Genomic DNA, 15,784 nt, shown 5'->3' on the forward strand with positions numbered 1-15,784 from the left:
ACTAAGATCCTGCATGCCATGTGGTAGGGCCAAAAAAATAAAAATTTTACAACTTTTAAGCCTGATTTCTGATAACATACCAGGGATTGTCAAGCTATGGCACATCCACAGCCTGTTTTTGTACAGCCTATTAACTAAGAATGAAACATAGGAGGAGGGAAGAAGGGAGATGTGGAGAGGAAAGAGAAGGAGGAGAAAAAAATAAGAGAGACTGTATGTGGCCCACAAAGCCTAAAATATTTTATAAAAGCATTTGCTAACCACTGAGCACATCTTGCTGTCTTCCACTTTTGAAACCTGTGTTATATATCATTATTACCAAAGCCTTTATCAATCCAATTAAGTTCTAAATTACACTGTAAATAAATAAAAATTTACATCTGGAAAAACACCTATCATCTTACTCATTAGAATATCATATTATTGGTTTGTCATCTCTTCTATGTTCAGTTCAAAAATTAATCATTCACTACTTACAAGGCACCCTCCAGGAGCAAGGACTATAAAGATGACTAGAACACAGTCCCTGCTCCCAAGAAACTTACAGTTAAGTGAAGGGGCAGACAGAAACAGTCAATTTTCCTGAAACAGCCCAAGTACTGTAACAGGGGCACACACTGGGTGCTCCTTGTGAACTTATGACAAACTTTAAGGATGCTGAAAGAACCCAGAGGGATGAATAAAAGGAGAAACAGCATGAGCAAAGGTGTAAAACTGTAAAACATCTGTATAAACTACATACTGCTCAGTGTTACCAGTGAAGTACATCGGGACAGGTCATAACAGAAGGCATAATATGTCATGCTAAGGAGCTTAGACTTCAGAGCCAATGAAGGGACTGAAGCAAGGGAGTGATGTGGACATTCTGCTGCTGAGAGGAAGACAGGTTTACTATTGCACATGGATGATACAAAAACAAGTTAGGAGGCTACTGTCCTTGTACAGGCAAGATTAAGAGCTGAACTAAGGTGACAGTAGTAAAGGGGAGATGAATTTCAGGAATATTTAGGATTTATTTGGGGCTACAGGATAAGGGACAAGAAAAGACTAATAGCACAGATTCATATCTTGAATGGCTGGATGGACAGCAGTGCCTTTAAGTTAGGACAAAACTATAGGAAGGGATGATTTTAACTTTTAGGGGAGATAAAAAGGGAGAAGTCAGAAGTCGATGGGGAAAATGAGTTCTGTTTTGGACCTACTGAATTTAAGGATCATCAAAATGTAGGCTGTCAATAGCAAGTGAGATATACAAGTCGAGATCAGGAAAGATGTTTGAGCTGGAGACAGAAATTTTGACAGTCATCAGCATACGATAGCAGTTAAAGCCAATAGAGTGGGCAAGACTACTCAAAGAAAGAATCTTAAAAAGTCCAGTGAGCCAAGATCCATGGGGTTGCAAAGAGTCAAACACGACTGAGCAACTTTCACTTTACATGCTAGAAAGCTGTACTATTACACATTGCAGGCAGATTCTTTACCATCCGAGCCACCAAGGAAGCACCTCTCATCTCATATAATCCATTAAATAACCCAACAACTGAATATTACCTTTACATATGCACAAATGATCCATCTCACTGTACTCTATCTCTGTAATAAGTTACAGGTAGAAAACTAAGAGGGAAACGACTGTATTTGTCAGGATAGTGGAAAACATACATTGCACACCACATTCTCCACTTCAAAAAGTCTCAACTGTTCCATTTTGAGCAAGCCAGCAGTTAACGTAGAACCAGGTCCCATAAACTCACTAGGAGAAAGGTCTCTAACAGCCTCTCTGTCCCACTGTATCTAACAATCTTCAAGTTTTAAGGGAGAAACTGTGAACTGCTCTTCATGTACTCCTCCTCCACTAGGAGAAGAACCCTTCAGAAAGGCAATAAACCAAATTTGACAAGCTTTTCACCTCTGTGTGGGTGCCTGATTTCAGTTTTGTAAACTAGAGGGGAAAAAAAAATTAACATTTATATTATCCTTCACAGTTTAAAGAGTATTTTCACATTTATTATCTCATTTGAGACCCATTTTACAGGTGAGTAAACTGAAGCTCCAACTGATTACTAATGAATTTGGATTTCACATCTCTTAGACAAAAAATTCTTGGTATTTAGGCTGCTTAGGTTGCTAAGCTTCTGATATGTATAAGGATTTCCTATTCATGGTATGCTCTGTACATCAGATGACAGACCTTCCTGTACAATCAGGTGAGGACCAATGTACCAGGTTGCCTTTTTGCAAAAAGATGCACAAAAATTCGGATCAGAGGAGAGTTAAGTGACTTGCAAAAACATGACATGACGTTCTAAGTCAGTATTACAAAGAATCAGTATGTAGTAAATCTAAGATGCTGTTCTTTCACAGCTCACAAAGGTTGCTACTACCCACTCCCATTCCTATTTCCAAGTTTGACTGACCCATATCTGGATAATCCATAAATGTAAACTGGTTTCTCTTGCCATCTAGACTACCCATATAGGTATGTGTGTGCATATTTACAGGAAGTTACTGAAGAATATACATTTTTAAATATGTATATATAATATACATGGGCTTCCCTGGTGGCTCAGATGGTAAAGACTCCACCTGCAATGCGAGAGACCCAGGTTCCATCCCTGAGTTGGGAAGATCCCCTGGAGGAGGACATGACAGCCCACTCCAGAATTCCTGCAAGAATCCCACAGGCAGAGAAGCCTGGCGGGCTACAGTCGATGGGGTCACAAAGAGTTGGACACAACTGAGCAACTAAGCACATATAATATACATACAAAGAAGAAATGCTGCTGAGTAAAGGGACTACAGACAATAATTTTGCTTCCTTTTACTTTTTTATAACTTCCAATTTCTATCATGAGCATGTTATTTTAATTAATGGTGGAAGAAATAAAGCTCTTTTAAAATTAAAAAATAAGGATAATAAATAAGAATAAAGCAAGCTACAGAAAAATACTTACACATTTTTCTATTTATATAAAGTTGTAAAGGTATAAAATATACTGTTTAGGATACATATTTGTTTCGTAAAATTATTTTTAAAAGGGAATGATTCACACAAAATTTAGGAAAGTGGTAGTTACTTCTGAGGGAGAAGGAAGGAAAGGAATCAATCATAAGAAGCTTTAAAGATACTAAAAATCTCCTTTTAAGCTGAGTAGCAAAAACTGAGGCCTTCAATTTGCTATCAGTCTTTAAATTGAAGATTTATATTACACAAACTTTTATACATATGATTTATTTCACAATTTGAAAAGAAGATATAAATAGGATTGAAGAATAAGAACTTCAGGTCTAAAACCCAAACTCTTCCACTTACAGTATAATCTTAAGTATTAAGACCAGTTTTTACTCTTCTCAGAGCAGTTTTTCTTATTTTATATGAGAAAGCTAACACTTAACATATGTTTAGTACTTTACTGTTTAAAGTTCCTAGACTATAGAACCAATATGCAAACATGTATATGTAGATAAACTGAGATAATAATACAAAGTAATACCTCCTTAATAAATAATAGAACATAAATAACATAAATAACTAAGAACTCAATGGTAGGACACAAGAGGCTATTCACATTCTAGTCTTTTCCTGTCTAATAATAATAGCAACAACTAATACTTTTTAATGTGTACTATATGACACACTGTATTAAATGCTTTCCATGGATTAGTTTAATTCTCCAGACAACCTGTGAGATTAGTCCTCTTATGCCCATTTTACAGATGAGACCATTGTGCCCAAGGTCACACTGCTAGTAAATGGTGGACAGACTTCAGAATCCACACTCTTGACCACCATATTAGTTTTGCCTCACTTTTCTAACTTTTTTTTTTTTTGACTGCACCTTGCAGCATTCAGGATCTTAGCTCCCTGACCAGGGATCAAACCCATGTCCCCTGCATTGCGAGTGTGGAGTCTTAACCACTGGACCACCAGGGAAGTCCCTTCTCACCACATTTAAATCATCTATGTCTCCTATGACACTGAAAGCTCCTTGACAACTGTTTTTTTGTTCATTTTCATTTGCCCCTGGCACTTAGCAGGCAATAAGTAAATAAACAGTGAACAAATATTTCACATATGTGCAATGTTTTCAGGACATAAAGTTATTTCAGGACATGAACTGATTTGTTCCCCTAGACAGCCTTCTGAAGTGTTAGTTTTTTAAATTTTTACCATTTTTAATTGTATTTAATTGTAAAATTTAGTGGCAGTAAGTACATTCACAATGTTGTTTAAACATTACCACTAAGATAAAAAGTTTTTAATAACTTTACTGAAATTATTCAGCTATCAAGTGGTAGAAAGGGAATTTGAAACCAAGACTCTCAACCTCTTAATTCACAAGCTATTCATTCAACCAGTGTACCTGTACACCAATACCTCCACTGCTCCTCTTGCTACCAGAATATTGGAAGAATCAAATGAGGTAAAGATACTAAAACACTTTATATACATTTCTACTAAACAGGTGAACACAGTTATGATAAAAAAAAAAAAAAATCCACCAAGACATTTCTCCCAAGTGATTATTTTCCATTTTGAGCTCTCAAAAGCTACAGCTTTAATATAAATGTCCCACCTCTATATCAAGCCTGCAGATGCACAAAAGCAATGGCTGGACCCCAGAGTAAAGTTATGAGGAGAAACGCTTGCATTAGTTAGATTACACTCTCATCAAATTACCAGTAACTGCTCAAACCTGATTTTCATTGTAACACAGAAAGCTTCCTCATAACAAAACACTTTCAATTCCAACGATTAAGTCCAACCTTCAATCATTCTGTCCATTTCAGAACAACAAAAAAAGATTCTTTATATTGGGTATTTTTATATGCTCAATTGTGAAAGCCAAGGAAAATGGTTTGTTTACGAGCTAAACTCTGAAGCTTGAACCAAAAACTAGAATTATTTTGATCCCATCGGTGCCAATTTTATCTTTACATCTCTCCCCATTTTCTCCTCAGTCTGAGCACTAATCAACAGCCACTTCATGTTTAACATATCATAGTTAATGCAATTAAGTCCAGAAAACCATTTCCCTAAAGATGTTTCCTCCATTAACATCCCTCTCTACCTTCCAACATCACTATTCTGCCATAAGAATGAGCATATCATTAAGTTTTAAATAAAATCTCTGATGAATAGATGGATGTATTATTTTTGTAGTTAATGCAATACGCTTATATCTCCTAATAAATAAAATAAAAATGATTCTATGTTTTTATCTACATCTGACAGAATTCTAACCACCTGAATTCCTTTGGAAGAAAATTCAATCTATAGAAATACAATCCAATTATTTTAAATCTTATCAAGTAATGTCAGAAGAGAATCAAATGAAAAACTCCATCAATAGCAAACCATCTCACCAATGAATATTTATGACTTTTCCATATTTCCTGTCTTCTGTTTACATAAAGCAGTAGTGCCAAGATTCATCTCAGGATTATTAGCCTGCAATACAATGATGGGCCTAATTGCCTTGCAAACAAGGACACCAATAAATGGAGTCTTCAAGCAATCAATTTTAAGAGGGGGGAAAAAAAGGCGTAAGCTCTTTCTGAATACATGCACGTTGCCTGACTAGGAAATAAATTCAGCCTCATATTTTTCAGTCTCATTCATCAGTTCTCAAGCAAGGAATGTTCCCTTAACTACTTAAGCTCATCAAATCTATTTAATACCAAATTTCAGGACTAATTTTTAAAACACACCTTGGACAGAAAGAGACATCAAACAGAAAGGTATCTATCACATTCCAGTTTCATCTTCTTCACCTTTAGTTATGACAGTGGGTTCTCCCCTCAACTTTCTTTTTAAAATACATGAATAATAGAAGATGCCTTCCCTCCTCAATTCTACCTTGACTGAAGCCCCACTCATCTTTACCCTTTGTGATGGTTTACTTCCACATGATACTAATACAAATGAAACAAAGTAACAGCTTAAGAAGTCCTCTAGAAACCAGTCTTTAATGTACCTTCTCTGTCCCCTGCAAAGTCCCCCAACCATAGCCTCCAAAGCTGTCCATTTAAGTCCACTCCCAACCCTCTCCTGTCTCTTGGAGGCCATCCCAATCCTTCCTCTCCAGAATCATCCAATCAACCTCCTCCCAATATTGCTTACTGCCCCTCTCCATCCTCCCTGCCCACTCCATACCAATAGCCCCAGGTTTCCCACTCCTTAATTAGCCCCATCTAGCAGCAGCTACCTCACTATCATCACCCACCTCTCCCGTCCTCCTAGTTCATCTCATACATTCTTTCTCCCAAACAGCCTCGGCCACCTTGGCCAAGGGACATCTTCTTCAAGATACCATCCCCCAACCTTGCTCACCACCTGCCACTATTCTTTTGGTGAGTCCAGCCCGGAAGCATCTTCTCTGCCCTCCGCCTCCATCCTGTACACAGGGAGCCACCAGCAGTTCTAACATCACTCTAAATGCCATCCCGCTGTTTCCACCCCACCCCACCCCCAATTTCGATCCCTGTTTGCCCATTTGGGGCCTAACTTCTACTAATTTACCCCGTCCTGCCAGCTCCCTCACACTCCCCTCATTAAAAGTCCCACCCCCCACCAGGTCCTATTACAACTTCCATAAGCACTCCCCAGGAAAACCCCAAATTCTACCTCCTCTGCTCGCCTAACCCTCGCTATTCCTTAAGTCTCAACAAATTCCACCACCCCAGATGGCAAGCACCCACTTCAAGCTCAGGTCTCAACCCATGCCAAAACCCCTCACCCCCAGCTCCTACCTCCTCTATCAGCCTGAGGAAGGTCCACGCCACACTCCAAAATTAACCACCCCCCAGGGTCCTATCCAACTCTACAGTCGCACTTTCTATTGAAATCAACCCCTTAGCCCGCAACCCGGCCCAGATCCCAAGCTGTCAGTTGCTCCAGGCCAACCCCAAATCCACCATCCTCATTCAGTCCCCTCCCCCATTAGAAGCCATCCCACTCCAGTTTCACCATCCATTTCGCCCAAAACCATCCAAATTCCATCCCAACCCTACAATCCCATACTCCTGTCCCAGGTCGTTTCCATTAAAAGTCCCCTTGCTTCGTCGCTCCCCCCGCAACCTGCTAGTGTCCCACCCTCACCCCACCCCCAGCCCGCGCCTGGACAAGTCTCCCTTGCCAGCCCGCCGTTCCATCGCGACCTTAACCCCCTTCCCCCAACCCGTGAGGGGGTCCGCAGCCCCCATTCTCATTCTCCCCAGTACCACCGGCCCAGGCTCAGCGAGAGCGGAGCGGCGTAGGGTGGGGGTGTATCTCCTCACCGGCGAGCCGCTGCAGGCGAAAACGGCGGCGGCGGCAGCTGAGGCGGCGATGCCCTTGTCTTCTCTGAAGGCTACAGAGGCGACGCTCTCGCTCCGTCGCCCGTGTCCAGTAAGGTGGCGGATGGCGCGCAGGGACCAGGAGCCGCCTCCTCCTCAGCGACTCGGCTCTGAATCCTCTGCAGTAGCCGCCGAGGAGCCCGACGGGTGGGGGCAGGGGACGCTGGGCTGCGGGCGAGGGAGGAGGAGGCTGAGGGAAGGGGCGGGGGGCCGCTGAGAAGGGAGGGGAAGGAGGAGCCGGCGAAGCGCCGCGACACGTCCCACAGCCTCAGCTCGCCGGGACCACAACTCCCGGCATGCCCCGCTCCGCCCGGCGCGTCGCCTGCGCCTCCGACCGTACGTCCGAGGCGGAGGGACCGCTCCCTCCTCGGTCACAGACAATGGAGTAAAGCCAACCACCCGCGGGCAGCTTTTGTAGACTCAGAGACCACACAGGAAGGAAGTTAGGTCACCCAGCAGCCCCATCCTCAAGGGACCATATTTGCGGCGTCTCCAACCTCTTTACGCGCGCGCACACTCCTCCACACACCCTAAACCTCCTCCCGCTGGACTACATTTCCCAGCATGTCTCACAGCCTCTCGCCCTCTTTCCGGACCCTTCTCAGACCTGGTACTACAGTTCCCAGGGAGTGTGGTCCCTGCGAAATGCTGGGAGATGCAGTTCTCAGTTCTTCCTCCATGTTAAAATAAAGAAGTGAAAGAGAGGGGAAAGGGAAGGAAATATGCCACCCAGCCGAGTACAGGCCTAGATGGGCAAGATCACCTGCGATTCTGTACTCTTCGAAATAACCGTTTACCACTGTCTCGCACCAGAACTAATGCAGCAGCTTCCTTCTGGTCTCCCTGCAAAACTAGACGACTTGGCAGCTTGAGCTCAAATATGAAAAGAGGGTACTTCTTGACCCAGCTCCGTTACTTTTAATAATTTACCTTAAAAAGATAATCAATTTGGAAAAGATGAATGGACAAGGTTGTTATCGCAGGTTGTTGATTATAGTGGGGTAAACGTTAAGTGTCCATCACTAGGAGCTGGTTAAATTATATATACAAACAATGCATTAAACAACCGTTTAAAATAATGATATGGGTCTATTTCTTGACATCAAAAACTATTCACAACTTATTCTCAAATGATAATAGACCATGTTTAGAGTGATCTAATTTATGTGAAACTTGAGACAATATTCTATAAGCATAGAACGATTTCAGTAAAAACGTTCCCCAAAATAGTATCTGTAATAATCTTGGAATAAAGTGTGTCAGATTTAAAGTAATTTTTATCTTCATACTGCCAGAATTGTTTAAAAACAGTACAAACTTTTTAAGCTATAAACTATTTTTTCAAAAAATAAAATTTTCAAATCTAACAACAACCTGTTTTTGCTACCTAAAAGCTTTTCATGGCTTTCTGTTGTCCTCAGTGGTGCTCAGAGAGGAGGAATATCTAGTTTTTCTGGGAGCCCAACATTTCCACTATTAAAACAAATAATAGTGGTCATTTACAATTCATAAAAGAATAGTAAGTTAGTAGAGAGGATTTTCTCAATTTTCATTGTCTCTTCTTAAATGTTTCCATCTTCTGGTCTTTCTACACCCATTTTCTCCTTTACTCCTACTCATTGTTGAAACTCAAGCCAAAGTCCTGCCTCCCCAAGAACATATTTTAGAATGCTGATTTTCCTTTTATTTGAATTCTTATAACAATGGTTTCTAATCTATGGGCCAGAGATCACTGTTGGGGAGAGGAATGAGGAGGGAGGAATAAAGTTATTGTAAAGGGACTACAAAGCAACACTTCAAGCATTATCTGTGAACCAAATAAAATAAATCTTACACTTAAAAATTGTTTCTGGGACTTCCCTGGCAGTCCAGTGGTTAAGACTTCATGCTGCCACTGCAGGGGGCTTCTGTTGGATCACTGGTTGTGGAACTAAGATCTTGAGTGGCTCTGCTGAAAAAAAAAACAATTGTTTCCTTCTTCTATGCCCAGTTCTTCTAGAATATGGAATATGGTATCAGATGACCTCTGACTTAACGTAAATCCTGTATGAAATATGTTACAGCATTTTAGATCTTACGTAATTGTTCCTCACTGTTCTGCAAGAAACACCAGAACATTCCAGCTCCATGAGCTAGCCAACCAGAGAAGCACAGGCCTACCAGAGAAAGCCCAGGTTGTCTGAATCAAAGCTTAATTTGGTCCATAGTCCTGCTGCAGCCAATCTCTTCAGCAGCTTCACCCCACCTTAATCTAATTACACTCCTATGACTTATGCCTCATTTTCCCCAAATGCATCAGGCTCTATCTTTTTCAAACTACCTCATTTTTCATCCTATTCTCCCAGCCTTAAAATTCCAAGTCCCCTCCCTGCCCGCAAAATCCTAGACCCTCTTCTCCCTTTTCTGAGAATAATAAAAAATGTGCCTATGAAATGTGGGCTGTATCCCTTCCCCTATCTGAGTGTTGCATTGACCATCCCACCTTCTAAACCTGCTTCACTCCTCCTCCTTCTCTTCGCCAACTGGCAGAGAGTGGAGGCTGGGCAGTCAAAATGAAAAGGATTGAGTCTATCCAGCCAGTAAAGCATATCTGAGCTAGGGGAATAGGTATGAGGAAGCTTACCAGATTAGGAATCTGGGAATCAGATCCTAAATTAGACCTTGCCATGAACATGCTGGGTGACCTTTAGTAAGTCCTTTAATTTTTTTTTTCTGAACCTCATGTTTATGTCTATAAATGGCAAGATGATTCCTGGCCTGTCACCTCATAATGTTATTAGGAGAATCCAATAAAACAATGGGTATGAAAGTGCTTTGAAGACTGTAAATTGCCACTTACAGTCCAACCCTTCATCTAATTTGGGAATTCTCTCTCCAAATCCCCACATCTAAGTCGTGGGGACTGTAATGTAAACCTTTTACTCAGAATTATATTATTATTAATGAATTTATTAAAGTATTTAAGGAATTTGTTCTATTAAACCAATTTAATTCCTTGATAAATTTTCTGTATAGCACAGTTAAAACAATTTGACTTTTCTAAATTTTTTTCTAAATTGAAATTTCATAAAGATATATCCTTTTCTATATCAGTTTTGCAAGAAAGATCTGATTCATCTGTTATCTTTTCTCTTTATCAATTTTTACTGATTATTTTTTCAGCTGTCATGAAATTTCTCATCATTATTTGCACCAAGTCCACCTTTTCTCAGGAGCAATTTGAGCCGTTGTCAGTTTTATTTTGTGTTGATTATTTCTACCAAGTGGAACTTTTCCAGGGGTCAACCCTGCAACGTTCAATGTTACCAACAGAGATGGGATCATTCAGTTTGCTTTTCCATCCATAAGAAATTTTTACCACGTGTAGTTTTAGCCATTGTTAGTTTTGTTTTGTGTTATTTCTACCCATCCGATTTTTTTCCTGCACCCTAACCAAAACAAACTCGGACAAAATGACGGTGTCAAAACACTGTCCTTTGCCTGTTACTATCTGATTAACTGAGCCTGTGAAATGGTTTTGTTCCAGCTATGTTAATGAGCTGGCTTTGAGCTCTGTCTTTCTCTCAAAGCACCTCTTTAGGAGCTTTGGCGCACAGTGTGGGCTGGAATATTACTTTAAGAATGTCTCAGAATTGGAGGAAAATGGATGTTAGAGACCATATTAGGAGAACCAATCTTTAATGAGCCAGGTGCTGTGCTGGTGTCTAAGATCCATTTTCTCATTTAATCCTACAGCCTAAAAGTTCCTTCACACACCCATTTTATAGTAGAGGAAATTCAGACCCAGAGAGAGGGAGATATTGGCAAAGTTAAAGATCAGAAACCAGGCCCTGGTTTAATTCTCAGTGCAATTTGAATGTTTGTAAGTTCCAAAGTTACCTAACTTAATTTTCAAATGTTTGCACTTAATCTTGTTTGTTTTTTGTTTTGACTTTATCTTGTTAGAAAATTAAAATTTTTGATTTTCACTAGGATACAAAACAACAGAAATATATCAATATAAACAAAGCATTCTCAAAGAGCTTTTTGTGACAACAAATGAGACCAAGAGTGTGAAAATGTTTTATAAATCACACAACACTGGGCAAATGGAAGTTTCTGCCATTTGTGATGAAGGCTGGTATATAAACCTGTTATGCCAGCTTGGAAGAAAGCTAGAAAACTAATAGCATCCTTCTGACATTCAATAGATGAATGTCAAGTGCTCACGCTAATATTTAATTCTAACAGCTAATAATAAGAGAAGGGGGAAGCAGAGAATGAGATGGTTAGATAATCAGTGGACATGAGTTTGAGCAAACTCCAGGAGATAGTGAAGGAAAGGGAAGCCTGGCGTGCTGCAGTCCACAGGGTCTCAAAGAGTCAGACACAACTTAGCAACTGAACAACAATGAAGGAATAAGATTGCATCCTGCCTATCTTTTAAGACCCAATTCAGACACCAGGAAGCCTCTCCTGATCTTCCAGTTAAGCTAGGAGCCCGCTGAGCTTTCCCAGCGAGCTCTCACTGGATGTTCATTGTCAATTTACTGCCTTCAAGAACAAGGACCAAGGTGGTCCTGTTCATCTCTGTGGCCCAGAGCTCAGTTTAGCCTGAGGCTCCTCAAGGTAAGGCTCCTGTAAATGGTGGTTGAATTAATGAATGAATCAATCAATTAACATGACAAATATATAGATGCTATAGATAATCAATTAAAATGACAAGGGAAATACCTTAATGAAGCTGAAAAATTAATGACAAGGGAAAAGTGCACATTAAATAAAATTTAGGGCACAAGAAATCACAAATGAACGTGCAGGAACTGCTGCTGAAGCTCTAGCCCAGCTGCGGCAGTGAGAAAAGAGCCTTGAGGTCCTGGGTTCAAATGCCACTTCAGCCAGGATGGGGTCTCCTCACGGTCCCTTCCCTCCTGCACCTGTTTCCATATCTGGAAAATATCTGACCTTGCAGAACTCCCAGGGTAGATACAAAAGTAATTAAGGTACCAGATGCTTTGCAAGCTATGACAAGCTGACAGAGGTGAGGGTTGTTACTGACAAAGGTTAGAAAACAATTTGGAAGAAAGTTTACATTTAGGAATATTCTTTTTTTTCCCATTTTTTTTTAAATCGGAGGATAATTGCTTTACAATGTTGTGTTGGTTTCTGCCATACAATAATGTGAATCAGCCATAAGTATACATAGGTCCCCTCTCTCTTGAACCTCCCTCCCACCCTAGGAGGATTGTTTTACGTAAAGTTGCTCAAGCTGATAAACTTAACCACCCCCCCGCAAAAGAAAGCATACCAATTACAGTGCATTGAATTGTGAATTGTGTCTCCCATAAAAGATATGTCCCAAGTTCTAACCTACCTACATACCTGTGACTTTGGCCTCATTTGGTAGGAGAGTCTTGGCAGTAAAGGCAGAATGTGGGGGAATTCCCTGGTGGTCTAGTGGGACTCACACTCCCAATGCAGGGGGCCTGGGTTTGATCCCTGGTCAGGGAACTAGATCCCACATGCCACAACTAAGAGTTCGCATGCCACAGCTAAGACCTGGACAGCCAAATAAATAAATATTGAGGGGGGGAAGAAAGGCAGGATGAAATCAGTTCTGGATTTAGATGGATCCTAAATCCAATGAATGATGTCTTTATAAGAGAAAGGAGAGGCAATCTGAGATGCAGAGATACCAGGGGAAGGCCACGTGAGGACAGAGGCAGAGATTAGGCGTGTAGCCCTAAGCTGAGGCACACACCGAGGCTTGCCAGAAGCCACCAGAAACTAGGAGCCTACTTCACAGCCTCTAGATGGAACCAACGCTGCCAGCACCTTGGTTTCAGACTTCTGGTATCCACAGCTGTGAGAAAATACATTTCTGTTGTTTTAAGCCTCCCAGTTTGGGGCAATTTGTTAAGATACCACTAGGAAACTAATATACCAATTAAAAAACCCCCACAGTCAGGTAATTAGTAAATATTTTAAGTACCCCAAATAGATTCAGAGGAGCATATTTTAGGAAATGCTTCTCAGTTTCACTTCATCTGTCATCTCTAACAGCAGCTATGGAAAATTGGTGTTAACATCCATTGTCTTTGAATCTGTGGCTTTCTTTTCTTAATCCTTTTTGCACTGTTAATTCTTGCCCTGCCTCCTGTGATGGCTCATACTTTAAATCAATGTGAAGAACTCTGGTGTCATACAAAATACACAGATAAGAGGAGTCCAGACATGGGTTCATAACCCAACTCAGTCACTTAGACGCTATGACATTGGGAAAATCACTTCTCCTTACGGGACCACCAAGTCTTCAATTATAAGATGAAATTCATGGTCTAGCAAAACAAAAAATTCCCTATGTAACCCCCTTGCTCCTTCAATCCCGGCCCAGCTCCCCTGTGCCCTGCGTTGGTGTCCCCCAGCTCAGCCTCAGGCTTCCAGGATGCACCAGATTCCATTCAGCAGAGGAGAGATGGGTCCTCTCCCCAGCTCTGTGCTGTGCACTCACCTGGACCCCAAGGCAGTCAGGGCTCTTGTACCTGGAGCTTCAGCAAGGGCCCCCCCCTCCAGCTTCTGACTTGGCCTTGCTAACCTCTTCCATCAAAGACCATCAGCAAAGCAAGCGCCTTGCACTGCCAAAAGAAATAGGCTGCCCTGCACAGCCACACCTTCGATGGCTGCTCAAGGGCGGGGGCAAGACAGGGGTCACTGGTACTCTAGTCATCAAATTCCATTCTAGACTGAGGTCCCCTGGGAAAATTTATTCCAGTGGAGACCCTTGAATTCTACTGTGGAGGAAGAACTAAGCAGACAGAGAAGGGCCCTATAGGGGGCAGAAGAAGCACACCCTGAGTTCAGGAAAACTGAAATCAGGGGTCCTCTACCTTTTTCATGGGCCTTTTAGGTAGACTGATGAAGCCTATGAACCCCTCTCAAAATAATGATTGTAAGTACATAACATAAATTACATAATATTAAAAAAGAAATACAGTTATCAAAATATTTTAGCATTTAAATCAGCAATATGTTTGTTGACAGATAACAGAATGTCACACACTATTTAATAACTGCCTCAATTTCAAATTTCACAGACAGTATTTCAAGATATCTGTAACAATTGAAATGTGATATGGAAACATGTGGTTTTTGTTGTTTACAAAGTCACAGTGCTAATTCTACCCTAGTTTGTGATCTGTATGCAAAATGGAAGAAAACACTAAGTTTCTGTAAAGATTAATGAATATAAAAATGTAATTTTCCCATCCAGATCACAGACCCCCCAGAGGACTCTCAGGAGCCAGGATAAGAACCTCTCTCTCAAGTAGTTAGAGTATAGCATAAAGTATTTCGGAAGGGATGAAAAGATTGGCAGGCTGTGTCTGGGGGAGTAATTTTCAGTGGAGTATGGGGTTGAAGAGGTAGTGGGATGAAGTTGCAGAGACTAAGGAGTCAGCCAGAACTGAAGTCCCCTTCTCCATCCTTGCATTACCCCAAGCTGTGTGACCTTGGGCAAGTCATTTCACCCTTCTGCAAAATACAGATACTCACACAGACTCACAGGATCACTCTGAGAATCTAATGTAAACATCTCTTTAACCCTTAAGCTCTACAGAGAAAAGGATTTTGCATTCTGTTGTTGCTGTTTGTTTATAACTGTATTCTTTTGTTTTGTTTTTACTTTTTGGCCAAACCTAAAGGCGTGTGGATTCCTTGAGCAGGGATCCAGGGATCCAACCCATGCCCCTGCAGTGTTCTTTGTTCAGGGATGTTCCTTAACCTGGGATCCAACCATCCCCCTGCAGTGGAAGCAGGAGTTACTGGACCACCAGGGAAGTCCCTCTTCCGGTTCTTTACAAAGGAGGAAAGTTCCAGAAAGGTTGGTAAAAGACACTTGTGAATGACAGTGATGAATGGAACAGAGTGACAAGATCAGGAGAAGTTGTCTCAGGATAGAGATCTTGGGCTTCTCAGGGAATACACTTTAGTCAAACAAAAGAGGGCAGAGAGAAGAATGGAGGCAGGAAAACCTCCAGGAGGGAAAAGCCTAGAAACTAGGACACCCCTCAAAGGCCAGGGCTCTGCGCAAATACCTAGAGCCTGCTACATTGTTGTTAATACAGTCCAAGAGATAGAAGAGCTCTTAGGACAGAATAACAGCCACCTGCGTACCCACCAGTCCGCTCTCATTGCGGTCTTAAGGGGGAGAGGAGGGAATGGTTCTTTTTTCTCTAATTTTAGAAAGTCTTTATATATTGTGAGCAAACATTCTTTGTCTGTCAAAACTGATTTCAAAGAGAATGAGAAATCTGTGCTTCCAGATGAACTCCATCCTTTCCAGCCCTCCTATTTTCTTCTAGGCATTTTGCTTTGATGTGATCAGTCAGAGCCAGACATCCTGGAGTGTGAAGTCAAGTGGGCCTTAGGAAGCATCACCATGAACAAAGCTAGTGGAGGTGATGGAATT

At 41.3% G+C, this 15,784-nt stretch overlaps 1 protein-coding gene across 11 annotated transcripts in view; it reads right to left on the reverse strand.

The window, feature by feature from the left end:
• The window catches only part of FAM168A (family with sequence similarity 168 member A), a 242,229-nt gene that overhangs the window by 203,204 nt on the left and 23,241 nt on the right, over window positions 1–15,784 (reverse strand). For 3 of the 11 annotated variants that reach the window (XM_086340702.1, XM_086340706.1, XM_086340695.1), the window contains exon 1: window positions 7,282–7,640. The exons of 1 other annotated variant lie outside the window; for it this stretch is intronic. The gene's annotated coding sequence lies outside the window, so the exon portion shown is untranslated. Of the gene's footprint in view, window positions 1–7,281; window positions 7,641–9,172; window positions 9,285–15,784 lie in introns of those variants that run through there. 7 more of the 11 variants (XM_086340705.1, XM_086340692.1, XM_086340691.1 and 4 more) reach the window with 4 other exon arrangements.

The sequence above is a fragment of the Bos grunniens genome, chromosome 15, assembly GCF_055505025.1.
Source record: "Bos grunniens cultivar Pamir isolate PY7600 chromosome 15, Bosgru_T2T1.0, whole genome shotgun sequence".
In the NCBI taxonomy this organism is placed as follows: Eukaryota; Metazoa; Chordata; class Mammalia; order Artiodactyla; family Bovidae; genus Bos; species Bos grunniens.